This window comes from Contarinia nasturtii, unplaced genomic scaffold (assembly GCF_009176525.2).
Source record: "Contarinia nasturtii isolate CC-2019 unplaced genomic scaffold, AAFC_CNas_1.1 Cnas_scaffold_1037, whole genome shotgun sequence".
NCBI lineage: Eukaryota > Metazoa > Arthropoda > Insecta > Diptera > Cecidomyiidae > Contarinia > Contarinia nasturtii.
Genome location: NW_022198383.1, coordinates 4,238,431 through 4,253,421, shown reverse-complemented (window position 1 = coordinate 4,253,421; position 14,991 = coordinate 4,238,431). Strand labels below are relative to the sequence as shown.

The 14,991-nt window shown below is 35.9% G+C and overlaps 1 protein-coding gene across 1 annotated transcript in view; it reads left to right on the top strand.

Moving 5' to 3' along the window:
- Window positions 1-421: 421 nt before the first annotated feature.
- LOC116343575 (mucin-17) overlaps window positions 422-14,991 on the top strand; it is a 35,238-nt gene continuing 20,668 nt past the window's right edge. The window contains exon 1 of the mRNA XM_031771726.1: window positions 422-1,180. The gene's annotated coding sequence lies outside the window, so the exon portion shown is untranslated. The remainder of the gene's footprint in view (window positions 1,181-14,991) is intronic.

The following is a 14,991-nucleotide window of genomic DNA, read 5'->3' as shown; positions in this document are numbered from 1 at the left end:
TCGGCAACATTCTTTCTCAGTTCGCTGTCGGCCAACAATAACAGCCAACAGCACTTGACTGACTCAGCTGAGCTGGTACCGCATTCATAGCGTAATCATTCGTCTACCGTTGCCGTCGTTACCACTAGAATCGCTAACACTCTCCGAATCATCACCATCATCACATCGGTGCGTATGAGTGTTTGCGTTTCTTCTTGTGGCAAACGGTTCGGCACTGGCCGCGCTCTCTTCCAAACGTTGTGTGAACGCGCAAAAAAAACACACACACGACATACACACAATTGTGTGAAAGAGAGAGAACGCGCGCGCGAACACATCGAGAGAGTGAACGAGCAGCAGCAGCAGAGCAGCAGTAAACGGAATTCTATTCTGATATATAATCTACCCGGTTTTTCGTATTGCACATCAATTCAACGAAAGATTTCGATTAAATGTGATGTGCGGTGCCTTGAACCAGTGAGAACTACGCTGTACGTGTTCGAATGAAGACGTCGAGCTTAAGAGCAGTGAAAAACTCAACAGAATTTATATCGGCGACCTGCTGCTGCTGAACAGCAAAAAAGAGTTTGTTGTTTTTTCCCAACCCGAGAAAAGGAAACATTTTAATAAAAAAAAAATCATCATTTTTTTCGTTCGACACATTTATTTGTGAAGGAAAGAAAAATAAAACGAAAGGCACGAACCCCAAGAAACGAATAATAGTGAAAAATACGATCGAAGAAATCGTTGAGTGTTTATTTTAAAGTGCATTAAGCACGCTTTTTTTCCCGAATAATACGAAAGAACTTTTTATATCGAAGATTCGCCACGTCAAAACACATGGAATAAAATTACCGAAAATAATTCAATTGGAATCCAAATACGCTCAATCAGTTTGCATTTTGAAAGGGAAATTTTATTATTTTTTTTTTCTGCAAAGGATTGTGTGCGCGATTTTTTATTGTGCTTTTTTGACCGAACATTTTCATTCATAAGACGGATCGTAATTTTGTTATTTTTTTCGAAGAACTCGCTGAAGTGGTGTTCTTATTCGAAAAATTTGCATCGCCAAATACCGAGCGAGAAAAACGACAGAACAAAAAGCTTAGTTTTATTAAGTGAACAATTCTTTTTTCTTTACATAAGCACAATCAAGTGTGTTCTTTTCTATCATCCAAGTGTGAACAGTTAAAAGTGAGTGGTGAGTACCGTAGAAATTTAGGATTTTTTTCAAATAAAATTTTTTTCTAATGAAAATTCAAAAAAAAAAAAAAAAAAAAAATTAAGATAAGAAAATACCAAAAAAAAATGTTTTTTTTTTTGTTGAAATTCATATTTTCAGCGAAATAATGTAATTATGTCAATTTTGCCTCGATAGAGAATCACTTAACAATATTAATAATAATAAAAAAAAATATGAAGTAATTCGAATTTGAAACTTCCTCTTGAGCATGATATATCTCTGCATGGCGTTGTTGTTGTATCTCTATTATTTCTTTCAATTTCATCTCGAAACCAGAAAAATGAGTTACGGCAATCACGAAGAAATAATAAAATTGCATAATAAAATATAATTGAATTAAAGAAATACGAAGGAACGAGATAATATACATAAAAAGAAAATACCTTTATTAATTCAGCACCACACATTCGCGAAGATGGTTCGATACGAGCACAAATCGACCATCCGTGTATACCTATAATCATCGTTTGAAACACCGAAGGAGAGAATGAAAACTGTGTAATCGGATAGCAATTTTTTTTTTATTTCATCATCAACAAGTCAATTTCTATAAATAGAATACTTACAGAGAAAAAAACAAATCATGTATTATGTAAACTGGAAAAGGACGAGATGGAAAGAGAAAAAGAAGAGAAAAAAAGCTGAAAGAAAATCCAAAAGCGAAATAGACGAAAGCACGAACTGGAAAGCAGAGAGAAGAGAGAGAAAAAAATTGTGCATGAAGGAAATATCATGAGATTAATATTCAACAAAGTACAAGCGAAAATCTAAAAATAAAATCATTCACATCATTAAATGATAAATTTATGTAAAAGGAATGAAGAGTTGGACGGTGAAATATAAAAAAATGGTGTATCCATCCACGGGCAGAAGATACACAAACACCACACACACACATGGTGCGAGAGAAAATAAAGATGGAAACAAACAAGACTTGCATGCATTTTTATATTATCTATCTCGCTTATAGTGAAATACACACACGATGGACGTTTTTTTGTCTTTCGTTCTTTCGTTTTTGTTATTCGTTCCTTTTAGTTCGTTTACGAGAGATTTAAGAAGTGCACATTGACGTTAGGCTCCTCTTGAGAGCACACGAAATTAAGCCGGCCGACATAAGAAAACAGAGACGTTGAAAAGACCAAATGAAGAACGACCCAAAACACACAGAAAAATTGCCGTGTATATTGACTTCGTCACACATTCGATCTATCTCTATCACACAATTTTAGTTTACTCGCTGGCTTTTTTTGTGTTCAATTCATTTTTTTTGTTCATTCGTTCTTCGTTCATTGAGTGAGCAATCGTGAGCGAGTGAGAAAACTGCGAAACCAACGAGAATAGAACCATCGCACACACACATACTCTGTAGAATGGTTTTCTTTGGTCTTTTGCTACAGTTTACATGATTACATGTGATTATATGTAAACTACGGTAAAATAGTGTGTTTAATCTGTTGTGATATGCACGATACACACACCGTAACTTATACTGATTGGCGAGAAGATATTCGAATGCGCTGAATAAATATGTGGCTCATTTTCCACTGTGGCAATCATCGTGCATCTATCGGTTGATTTGTTCTCACCCAGCACGAACCAACAACTCTGCAAGTTGGCTGCCATTCGCGAGGCTCTATCTCACTCTCTGTCGTTCACTCTATATGCTCGAATATATATATATTGGTTTTTTATTCGTTTCTATTGATGATGACTTCTCTTCTTCTGATCCGCTATTGTGTTCTGGTATCGTTCTGTGATTTCTCAATTTTCTTACAGTGCAAACATTGTGGTCAAAGGCTGAAATTCCTGTGCATAAGTGGGTATGTACACATTTCACTTAAATATCGTGGGTAAATGAAATGTGACAATTGAGAAAAATATGAAGAGAGACCGAAAATAAAAGAGCTAATACAAACAACGGCAAGTAAAAATCAAAGAACGAACAACTGAAGAAAAAATAATAATAATAATAAGATGAGTCTCAACATTGAAATTGCCAATCGAACATCGCTTTCGTATGCGAAAAAAATTATCGATGCCACAATTTACCTTCATTCGTAATTCATTTGTCGTCCGCACTATAATCGCATTCACTTCGCGAAGAGAATTATGCCAACAGCACAATCAAAAAACAAAGCTAGATATGAACATAAAATTAAAGACAAAAGATTTTTTATTTTTATTTCTTCTTGTTGTTGTTATTATATATTCGTATTTTATTTTTATTATCGCTGTGGCAATGTCCGAGCGCAAATAAAAGAAATGCCCGAAAACAAATGAACAACTGGCTGACTTGAATTGATACGCCCGCGAATGAAGAATGGATATTTTGGTGTGTATGCGCTTGTGTGTCCATAACGACAAGAATTGAATACCACATTTCTCCCAATCACACGTTATTATTGCTTTTCTATTTGTAAAATAATCATCGAATTGTCGTGTCGACCCGAACTCAACTTGAACAAAATGAAACAAAACCCATACGGCAATTTCACATTGCGGCTGCATTCCACATTCGGATTTTTCCGTGATTCTTTCAATCGTCAATTATTGGTTGTTGTGTGTGCTGCTTTTTTTTCTTTTCTTTTCTTTGCTACGGTAATGTTGGCAAATAAGCATACACGTATATAAGCCGAGAGAGTCACATTTGACTCCTAGTGCATGCGATGACCGATTTAAACTTGATTTCATTGTATGTGCCGAATGAATACCATGTCGTTTTTTTCGCACTTGGCAACAAGATGACAATTCATACGCTGAACAAAGTAAACTTCTCTTTTTTTTTGAAATTTTGTCAATGTTCGACGCGCACACACATAGTGTTCTTTGTCAAGAATCTTTTCTCTTTCTTTGTCGATGACCGAAAAAAAAGAGAAAGAGAAGAGCAAAAAAAGCACTAAATGTTGGAATATGGCATACTATGGTTGGCTTGGCATCAGTGAGCTCATTGTCATTTCTATGGTCGTCGAAATTGAATTAATTTCCAACGTACGAATTGCACAACTTTTTCTCATTTTTGGCATTTTAATTCGAAGTGAATGTACTAGCGCGCACACAAGTGGGAGAAAACAGAGAGTGAAAGAAATGGCGAAGGTGAAGATCAACGAAAATATAATAAGAAAAATGAGCCAAATGAAATTAAACGCGAAACTGCAGCAATGAAATGTAATAATAAAAAAAAAATATTTACATGAAAATAAAACGAAAGAAATTAACGAGAAATGAGCGCGAGAGCGAGATTGATTGTGTACGGAGAGCAAAGTAAAGCAGAAATAGTTTTTTTTTCGTATGCGTATGTTTCCGAGCGAACAAGTGAAAAAAGTCGTAATTCATTGCTGGAAGAAGACCATCTTCATGGCATCTTCATCGCCGAATCGTACAAAAATGTACTGGGTAATAAAAAAAAGGCGAACAAACGAGCACGAAAATGAGCGAAAAAAAACCACCAACTAAACACACAACACACGCTCACATCTACTGAAGAAGATTCTCTGAGGAAGAATCGTAGATATATTAGAGAAAAACGCTAGCAAAAAAACTAAGAAAAAATAGAGGAACAAACCAGCAAAAAGAGAAAAAGAGAGAGAGCAAGCAAGTCACATCGCAAAGAGCCGATCCAAAACGTATACACACAGAACAATTCATTGACCTATAAGAAGTTATGTATAAAACAGTTATATTATGCCATTTTACGTTTTGTTTGATGGTTATTTTCTCTGCTCTCTAGCGTGTTGTGGTTTGATATTATAATCACTGTGTTTTATATGCGCGCATCGACCATCCGACACTCATGATGAATATACATATTCATATGCGGTGGGCCCTCGCTATTACTGCTCGCACGGCTCGCCGGCAAAATGTCTTTTCTTCGCTTCGTTTTCTCTCTTTTTCTCGCTGACTGTTTTTCTGGTAAACATATCTATGCTTTGGATACTTCTTCTAAATACATTTGTATGTCCGATTCGCGTTCTGTGTGCACACTTCAGAACTCTTGAGTTGTGCACGGTGCCACGGCTCTGTTACTACTGCTGCTATTGTCGTCGTTGTCGGCATTGTTGTTGTTGCTGCTGCTGCTTCTTTTTTTCATTTCTCATCTTTTTCCATTATTTCTTTTAGTTTTCTGCTTTAACATTCTATGTTTAATTTCATTTCCACTGTGTGTTTCTTTGTGCGATTTTCAACTGCGAGAGCGTTCTGTGTCAAATTGTTTTATAGGTCTTTTTATTTTGCGTTTTGCTCTCTAGCTCTTAAATGTGCTTGCAAACCGTGAGACGATTTCGTATTACACGCGAAGCGACCAAAGGGAATTTCAAAACGACTACATTGGACGCACAACGCCAATTTTCGAATGATGAGTAGCAGCGCAACAGCAGCAGCAGCAGCAGCAGTAAATGTTTCTTCTTGAAATTCATCCCTTCGTTGCATATCTTGTCCTATTCTTTTTGTGCTATTATTGCTTTTGTTGTTGGTTTTTGCGTGTGTGTTTTTTTTTCATTCTTCTCTTTTTCACTCCATCTAATATTCAGTCTTTGTCGACACAGTCTTCACTTCACTGCATCAATTCGCTTTTGCTTGGCGAAAAAAAAGTGACTTCTTTTGCCGAGTTCATCACATTTTTTCGCTTGGTTTGCGCTCCAAAGTCAAAGAATCAAAGAGCCGTGTACAGATTAGTAATGCCATGCAAAACTAGATGAGAAAAAAAGAGCATTTAATACAAGAACACACACACACACACACACACACACACACACAATTATTTTAGCACATTTGCAATCTATTTCGCAGCTCCATGCAAATTGAATGCTTCTGAATAAAATGCAATGATGACGGCGACGATGCTGAGCGCAAAGCAAATGCAAGAAAAACAACAAAACATTTCAATGAAACATTGTTTTGCTGGAATTTTCAGAACGATATATAAAAGCAATAATGGCATTTTTCGCGCGCGCACATACACACTCTTTCTGTCCCTCACTCAATGGGCGAACGATCGTAAACAAATCAACACAGGAAATGTACTTAACATGCGTGCATATGCATAGATTGTGCACTAGCATTTAGATTAGAAGGAAATGTTATAATTTTATGTCTATTTATGAGTGGCTGTGGCTGAACGCCGATACATATAGAAACTTCACAATTGCCATCGTTCCAACTTACAAAATCATACAAGGATCATGCATATTAAGTATCGGCATTAAATTTATACATTTCTTGACGTTTTTCGGAGAAATAAATTCTTATCAAGCACAAACTTATGCTCGTTATTCAATGCACCGATGCCAAAACTTTAAATATGTTTTCATTGTTTCTATCATCATCATCATCGTCGTCGTCGTCGTCGACGGGGTCTGACATGTAACAAAGCCAAAGTGAAATTCAAAAACGACAAACGGATTATTCTAAAAGTTCTGTATCTGTTGAATACATGCATGTGAAAGCTTGTACATTTTTCATTTTGGATGCTTTTTGAAATATGATCGAATCGATTCGTGTGCACGACAGAAGTGTAGAGGGTCCATATCAAACATATATTCGGATATAAAACTTCTCAATAAATTACATTTGTCACAATATTGTTGTAAATCGCATTCTTAAAAAGAATACGAAATGAACCATGGCAAAACGTTTTTGCAGCGTTCAATGTAACATTCTTCTTTTCTCGCTCGCTTTTTTTTAGCCATGTCTTCGTTTCTGTTTGTTTCTTTGTTGTTGTTTTTTTGCTCTTGTTTCGGGTCGGTTCGTTGCTTTCATTTTCATTGCGGACTTTTCTCCCGATTACGTTTGTTGCGTGTATATCCATATATTATTTAGTGTGTTCAGTCGTCGGCGCTTTCGTTTCATTGTTATTTGTCGTGTGATTCCGATTATTATTATTTCTGTGTTCACTCTTTCTCTTCGGCTTGCACTCTGATATGGAACATGAACACCGATTTTACCCCCGCAGCCGCCGCAGCAGCATCAGTATCAGCACACCCGGACTGCTGTTACAAAACATGAATAATGGTTTTGTTCGTTGTGTCGCTTTTGAACTTCACTACATGAATTATATTATATGAAAACCAATTTTAAGCAAAATTTATGATGCTCAAATTTCTAGTGTCTTCATTTCTAGTTGTTGTTATGTTCCATGCAATTTTTGGTAATAATTTCACTCAGTGCGTTTGAGAGTGAGCTTATGGCCAAAACCGGCAGAAAAACTTATACACACAAGCACTCATAACACTATGAAAATGTTTGGTTTTGGTGCACAAACACCAGTATGTTTTCATTTGATTTTCGATGTTATATTTCAATGATGGTGTTCTATCGCTTCGGTTCACTGTTTCGTTGTGTACGCGCGCGTATTTTTTTTCTTCAGCTCATTCGTAGAGAAGAATGGGCAAAATTATGTACGCACGGTCTCGAAGCATTAGCTTATAAATGGGTTTTTCATTGTGGAAAATACAATCGGGCCAAAAGCAAAAAGCATGGCGAAAAATAAATAGAAAATGTTCAACTAATGCTTTTATCCTCTTACGTTCTTGAGCTGCATGCAATTAATGGGGTTTACGGTGTCTGATACCCGGATGATATTGAAATAGATGCTTTTGCTCTCTTCTCTCCCTTTCCAGCCACAAACTTTGGATTTTCAAACGTGTTTTTTTCTTCACTTTTTTATCACACCGAAAAACTATTTGCACAGAATTTCCGCAATTTAATCGAAACAGCAGTCCCCCAAAAAGAGCGCAAACAATTTTAACAATTTGCAAAAAATTTGTTATAGCACACAAATGCACTATTTTATTTGCATTTACGAATGGATAAGAATAATAATGCGTTCGCTTGCAAATTGTAAAGGAGTCGAATGACGACCGTTTTACAATGAAATAATTAGAGTTTTATGTTTGTTCGTGCTTTGCATTCAAAAAAAAAAAAAAAAATAAGTTGCCATCGCACACGCTTCTCGTATATAAAATGTTTTTTATAAATGTTCCGAACATGAAAATTACGAGCATTTTATTTGATTCGTAAAATGAAAAGAAATTAGCACAAATAAATGAATTGAACCGTGCGGTCTGTGTCGGTGGCTGTACCGACGCGGCACGAGAACAATAAACATGTTTGAGACATTCAGCGAGTGGTGAGAAAATGTGAAAAAACAAAAACAAAAATCGAAGAAGATTTCCTTTAAATGAAAAACTTTATTGTCAAGGAATCTGGTATCGGTTTTACGTTCGACAGACGAAAATGTGCACAAAGGGTATGCAAAGTTTATCACCAGTCAGAGACAATAAATATTAAAAACGAAGTCGTAACAATACCGAAAAAGACACACACACACACATTCGGTCCATTTGTGAGGAAGGCGAACGAAGGAAGAAGATATTGCTGTGTGTGCTTATTCTGTTGATTTCTTTTTATCGTTGCCAATGATCTACTCGAGCTCTTTCGTCTAGGGAAATAAAACAGTAAAACCAGTATTGATAGAGCACTATCATTATGGTCGATGTAATTGCGATATCTCGCTTGAAATAGATGCACAACAAGAAGCTCAAAACGAAGAACTGAAATCAAGAAAAAGTGGCGGACGAAACACAGAAAGATAAAGCAAAAGAAGCGTAACAATGTAACGAAAACATCATTAGTGGCCAGCATTTCAACAGTATCAAGTTGTATTATGTATTAGAATCAGTGGTAATTTCTTTTGAAATAAATAAAGCGAAATAAAAACAGTGCCTGTGCCGATGTCGATGAGGAGGTTGGACTGAGAGTACTGTGTATTCGTTTGTCCGCGTGTGCTGATTGCATTCGCATTGTAAAAATATTTCGTTCAATTGTTCGTCTTTGGTTTTGGCTGAATTGGATTGGTTGCCAAGGATCGGCAAGCGCAATAAGATCGCATATGCTACGATAATTTTCTCACTCGGAAAGTGTATATTTCCGACTAAATTGCATCACTTACTTCGGCATGATGTTGGCAAAGAAGAGAAAAAAAAGCACACATTGTACATTGGTCGCACGTCTTCCACTATTCTCATTCGGCTCTCGCATTCAATAAAATATACATATATTTTGAACTGTTTTCGATAGAGAGATACAGTAGAGAGATGTGTTTATATAAAAATTTATTGATTTTCTCTTCTCTCTCTATCTCTGTCATGGTTCTAAGAGTTGCACGAACGGCTTGTGTTTCTTTCTCATGTTTTCTTCACAATATGCGACGACGACTGGCTACGACATTGGGTAAAATAATACAATTTGTTTGGTGGTTGGTTGTGCTGCTGTTGTTGCAAATGCTGTTGTATATATGCACCAGCACGAGTGATATAATGGCATTGTAGTGCCTCTCCGCCTTTGCTCTGCCAGCTGCTAGACTATCGCTGTTTTTTTTTTTATTGTGTGTGCTGTATGTATTTGCGATATTTGTATCTAAAACTGATTACACTTCAGCATTTCTCATCCATGTTTAACTAGACTTGAACTCGGCACGGCATTGCCACATTCGGTTTTTTTATATGGCATTTTATCGAGGTCGAACATTATACACCGAAAAAAATAACTTCAGATATCAGACGCACAGACTCACCAAATTCCAATAGCAAATAATTCAAATCGTAAACTTTGAATGGTTTTTTTTTTGCCATTCGCTCTCCCTCCCGCTCGCTTCGTTATTTGTTCGCATACATCCTTTTATTCAATTTTCTATCGTTCACTTTGTATGCGCTTGAAATTGTTTCTTTCGTTTTCTCTCTTCCATTGTGTGCAAAGAGATGCCGGTGTCTACATTCACTAGACGCACGACAAATTGTTACACTCCTTCGAATTGCCGTTAGAATAAATTCGAATAAATAGTATTTATTCTGTTCTCTTCTCCCTTCGGACATTTTTTTTTCTTGTTTCTTCATTCGCCGCGCGCTTCAATCGACAAAAATCCTACGTAAGCCTCAAATAGAAAGTTTTACAGCGTCTCTTTATTGAAGATGCGGTAAGCTTTTGATAGTACAATTCAAACAGTAAGACTTCAAAATATATCCCGCTTGTTCTTCTTAAATTAAATTGATATTGCACGGCTTTTTTTTATCTCTGTACGGAAAACAGTTTGGAATTGGTCGGTTTGAATGAAGTGCGTTTATGAAGGGTGTAGAAGAAGCAAAAAAAAATAAGCGGCAACTTCCAATTTGATTATCTTTCGAAATGTGATTTATAGCACAAAAACAATATTAAATCAGAATGAAAACAGAACAACGGAAATTGAAAAATTGAAAACGAATGCCGACGAAAATTATTTATCAAGCATCGAAAAAAGTTATATATTTTATTTCAAAGGAATAACCAGAGGCACTTTTCTAAATTGAACGTTTGATGAACGATTTCATATTTCTTTTATTGATTCGCTCTCCGTTCCTTCTTTCGCTCTCCCTCCACCCCGTTTTTCTGCACAGATTCAATCAAGAGAATTCTTTCGTACGAGAATTGAATCAAAACGAACACTGAAATGAATATAATACATTTTGAATTTCATGAATGAAAATCCATCACAATCGTAACAATCAATCCTTTCCGGTTGGATATGTCGATATTGTCCGGTGTACTCGATCAACACACAAATCCAGTCGAGGGTCATAAGAATGCATCAGGTTCAAATTTATGATGGATTTTCACTACATTCAGTGCCAAGTACGATGCAAATGTTATTGTATTGTGATTGGCAAAGGGATAACCCGACCATACGGATGGACGCGTTTGTGTTCGTATTCATATCAAAACAGCGATTTATATATTTTATTCATCAAAATGACAGCAATGCGTATATGATTTGCAACCGAATAGAACATACACTTGAATCATCCATGGGAATGTCTGCACATCATCCGATGGCGAGAACTGAAAAAATTATAATGGCAATTCGTGCATTGTATCGTTAATTCTCGATGCAAAAATGCGTGCACATTTTCAAAGTAGACGATAGCGAGAGAAAAAATAACGAAATAATATATACGACCACGTCGATGAGAATCTAAATATTCTATTTTATGATGGCTGTAATGTACATATATATGTGTACAGGGTGATAATAAATTTTATTACAAGTTGTTATACAACCCGTGCAATTTTCATGTGACTTGAGAAATGCGAACGGCATTTCTGTAGCACCATTTACAAGTTTTTTTTTCTCTTCTTTTTTATTTTATTTTATATTATGGGAGTATGGCAACGCTCACTTGTTCAAAAGTGTAGTTCAAATGATAAGATTTTGAATTATTTTCGAAATGTGACGGCGAAATGAAAACAAAAAGTCATTAAACATGACAAGAGCACGATAAAAAAGACAACAAATTTGGTATGTAAAGCAGTGTTTTAATATCGTTGATGCATCGCATGCCCAAGGCAATACACATAAAAAAACACTACAATGAAATCTTATCACTTTGCCCATTGATGACCAAACAATATTAAATATTTGAAGAGCATTGAACGACTGACACTCGGTAGCCACTGCACGTAAATCAAGAGATGTCATCAAGTGAAATGTGATATAACCATTTTAAATCGATGTCGAACGTCCATTTGTCATCACATTTGGCAGTTTTGCGTCTATTTACTATCGATTACAACTGGTTGGACAGTGAGTTGGTTGGACGGTGTGTTGGCGGGTACCGGTCACATAATCGATTTGTTTGCTCTCGAGCGTCTCTCAATTGTGCTTTGTAGTCGCACTTGGCATCTCTCTCTCTCTCTCTCTCTCGTCAAGTTGCAAAGCCATGCATGCATAATTAAACATGTTCAGTACAAAACGATGTTGGTTTTTGCCGTATATCATGCGCCACTATTCAATCACTTATTGATTGCTTGTGTCAACAATACACATGGCATGCACACGCTGTGAGCAAATGGAATCTGGCATTCTTTAAAACGATAAATAAAACAAACACAGCACGACAGATAAAAGCCGAGGCTCTATAAATCGAAAATGAGGAAATTGTATGTCAAAAACTTGAACAAAATATACAATTTTCGTGCATAGAATTTGAACTCGTCCGTAATTTCAGTAAGCTTTACAATTTCAAAGTTACCTCGACGAAGCTCACAAATATTCTAATGCTCAAAGTCATTCTTTATGTTTCTCTCATTGTTTTAGTCGATGCCATTGTTTTGTGTTATTTTTACGGTGCTAATGAACGACTCAATTGTACTTTGTCTCCCCTCCAATTCATGCAATATTTTACTTCCCTATTTTTGTTTCGGTAAAGAGATTCTCTTACATTGTTGTTTCACTTTATTTCCGTCGATTTAGTTATTTAATCGATGCTTTATTTGATATCCTAATGAATGTTTAATGATGTTGCTGGAGCGCGCACTTCAACAAAATTGAAATCTCAGACAAGGCGATGGCATCTTAATCAAATTGCTGATGGCAATACGGACATAAAATTTACAACAAAACTGAACTCACTTCTCAAGACACTTTCCATTCGGTTGCGTTTTATTTGATTAGGATTTGATATATTAATTTGGTTGTACTTTATTTATTCTATTCAAGAGAACGATATTATAGATACGGAGAAGATTCGACAGTGCAATGTTTGTGACAGGTTTCTGTTTTCGTTTTATTCAAGCAATGTTTACTAATATCCTCTTAGTTTTAATCGTGCCTCCCCATTTCCGAAGAAACTACACTCGACTTCTTATTCTCTGTGTTTTCTCTATTTCATGCCGACATTTACGAAACATTATACATTTGCTGTGATTGTTGAGTTGCCGAAAGTGTATGTTTCCAACATTTTGTCTCTCTTGGAGACGAAGGTAATGACACGGAAAATATAAATTCTTGAGAATTTCTTCGGTCGGAATTGAAGAAAGGAAACAACTTATTTCAGTTTCCATTTGCTTTGCTGTTGACTGCACGCATCATTCGCTTTGGTTCTCCCGACAACGTATATATTTGTGTCAAGTTGATAATATCATATGCGTTTTATGCCAAATCAAAGTAACTTTTTTTTTTCTCTCTTTCGCTATTTCACTCTCTTTTATTGCCATGCCGAAAAAATTCGGCAATTTCATAAAATGCGAAGTGGATTTTTCGCAACGACAAAAGGACCACTCCAAAATTGAATGAACCGTTGTCGTTCGGATACATTTCCTTGACATGTTTGAATATAAACATGTTATCCCAAATAAACATGCTACCAAGTGTCACATATATTCGGAGAAAATGACATTTTCGGAATGCTCCATTTTGGCATATAGAATCTCCGGTCGCTTCGTTTTAACATTAATTATTCAAATGCCGAAATGGCTATGTGGTCGAATGAGAGCAGACAAGAAAAGCAAATTACAAAAGTTATAAATCCAGATAAAAGTGATTTGGTAAAAGTCAATGCGATAGAGAGCGAAAAAAACGGCGTAAATAGAATGTGGGGCATATGTAAATGGTTATTTGTTGTTTGGGCTATTGGCATGTCGAGAATGTAATGCGTGGCGCCAAACAACATTCTTATCAATCATTCCAAAGAATTTGAAGACGCAAAAAAAACGAACACCACTTAAACACAATGAGATCAATGGACGAACTTGAGCTAGCCATTTCTGAGAAAAGTATAAACATGTGACAGTTTTGAAATATACCCATCTCAAATCGCACATCATCATTAAACGCTGAGGTTGAATTCAAAATGATCGATGCAAGCATTACGATTTTATGACAGATGAAAGCAACGAAATTGATATGCCACTCAAAAATTCAATGTCTTCTATGGTGTATTTGCATGAGTTGACAGTTATGTATTTTTTTCTACAATCCGGACTTGATTTTCATTCTTGTGTATGGAAATGTATCGAAGAATTTGTTCGAATCACACATCATTCATTTTGGAGCAATTTGTATTCACACGAAATTCATCTGTCAAAACCATTTCAAAATATGCGATAATTGAAGAAAACATTATGCAAATGATTATGTGTATGTATCTAAAAATAGACAACGCCCTATCAGATGAAAATCACTCAAATATCAAGAAGATAAAAAAAAGAATCTTTATTATGCGATCAATTAATTGGCTCGTTTATAGTCTGATTTTCAATTGGTAGATAATTCGAGCCGAAGAAAATTCTTGCGTAAAAATAAACGACCAAATAAAAGGCCGTTTTATTCGGCCATTTTTTCATTTTGCGGTTTCGAAAATGTATAAATATAATCTCGATAATTAATCATTGATGAGTTTTTGAATGTGGCTTGAAAACGGTTTATAGCTCGTTTACAGCTAATTTTTGATCGATAAGCAGCTTTTCCTATTCGATAGGCATAATTTATTTGAATGGACCATAACAGACCATCATAAAAATGCTTTCCATTTGGGCGAGCGCATACACACTTCAAGTCTTTAACATCAACAAAACATAAATATGAATAATAATAATAAAGAAAAAGTGAGGCGGCTGCGGAACTGGTGAATTTGAAATGAAAGGAAAATAGACGACGCGACACGCGCATGTTGGTTGATGGAATTCAGAACAAGTACCCAAAATAAATGAAAACAAGACAAGCACAATCTATTCATGATTCTCCCGTACTCAAAAAGATGATGAATTTACATGCATGACAATCACGTACTGGACCAACAAACGTAAAAAAAGCACACACACACGAACAAATGAAAGAATGTGCTACCTATTTGTGACGTGCGCCGAACAAAACGGAACAAGTAGACGAACAAAATTTCCCAACAATTTAATTTGCAAGCGCACAACTTGTGTCCACTGTCAATAATAATATAACCAGTTTA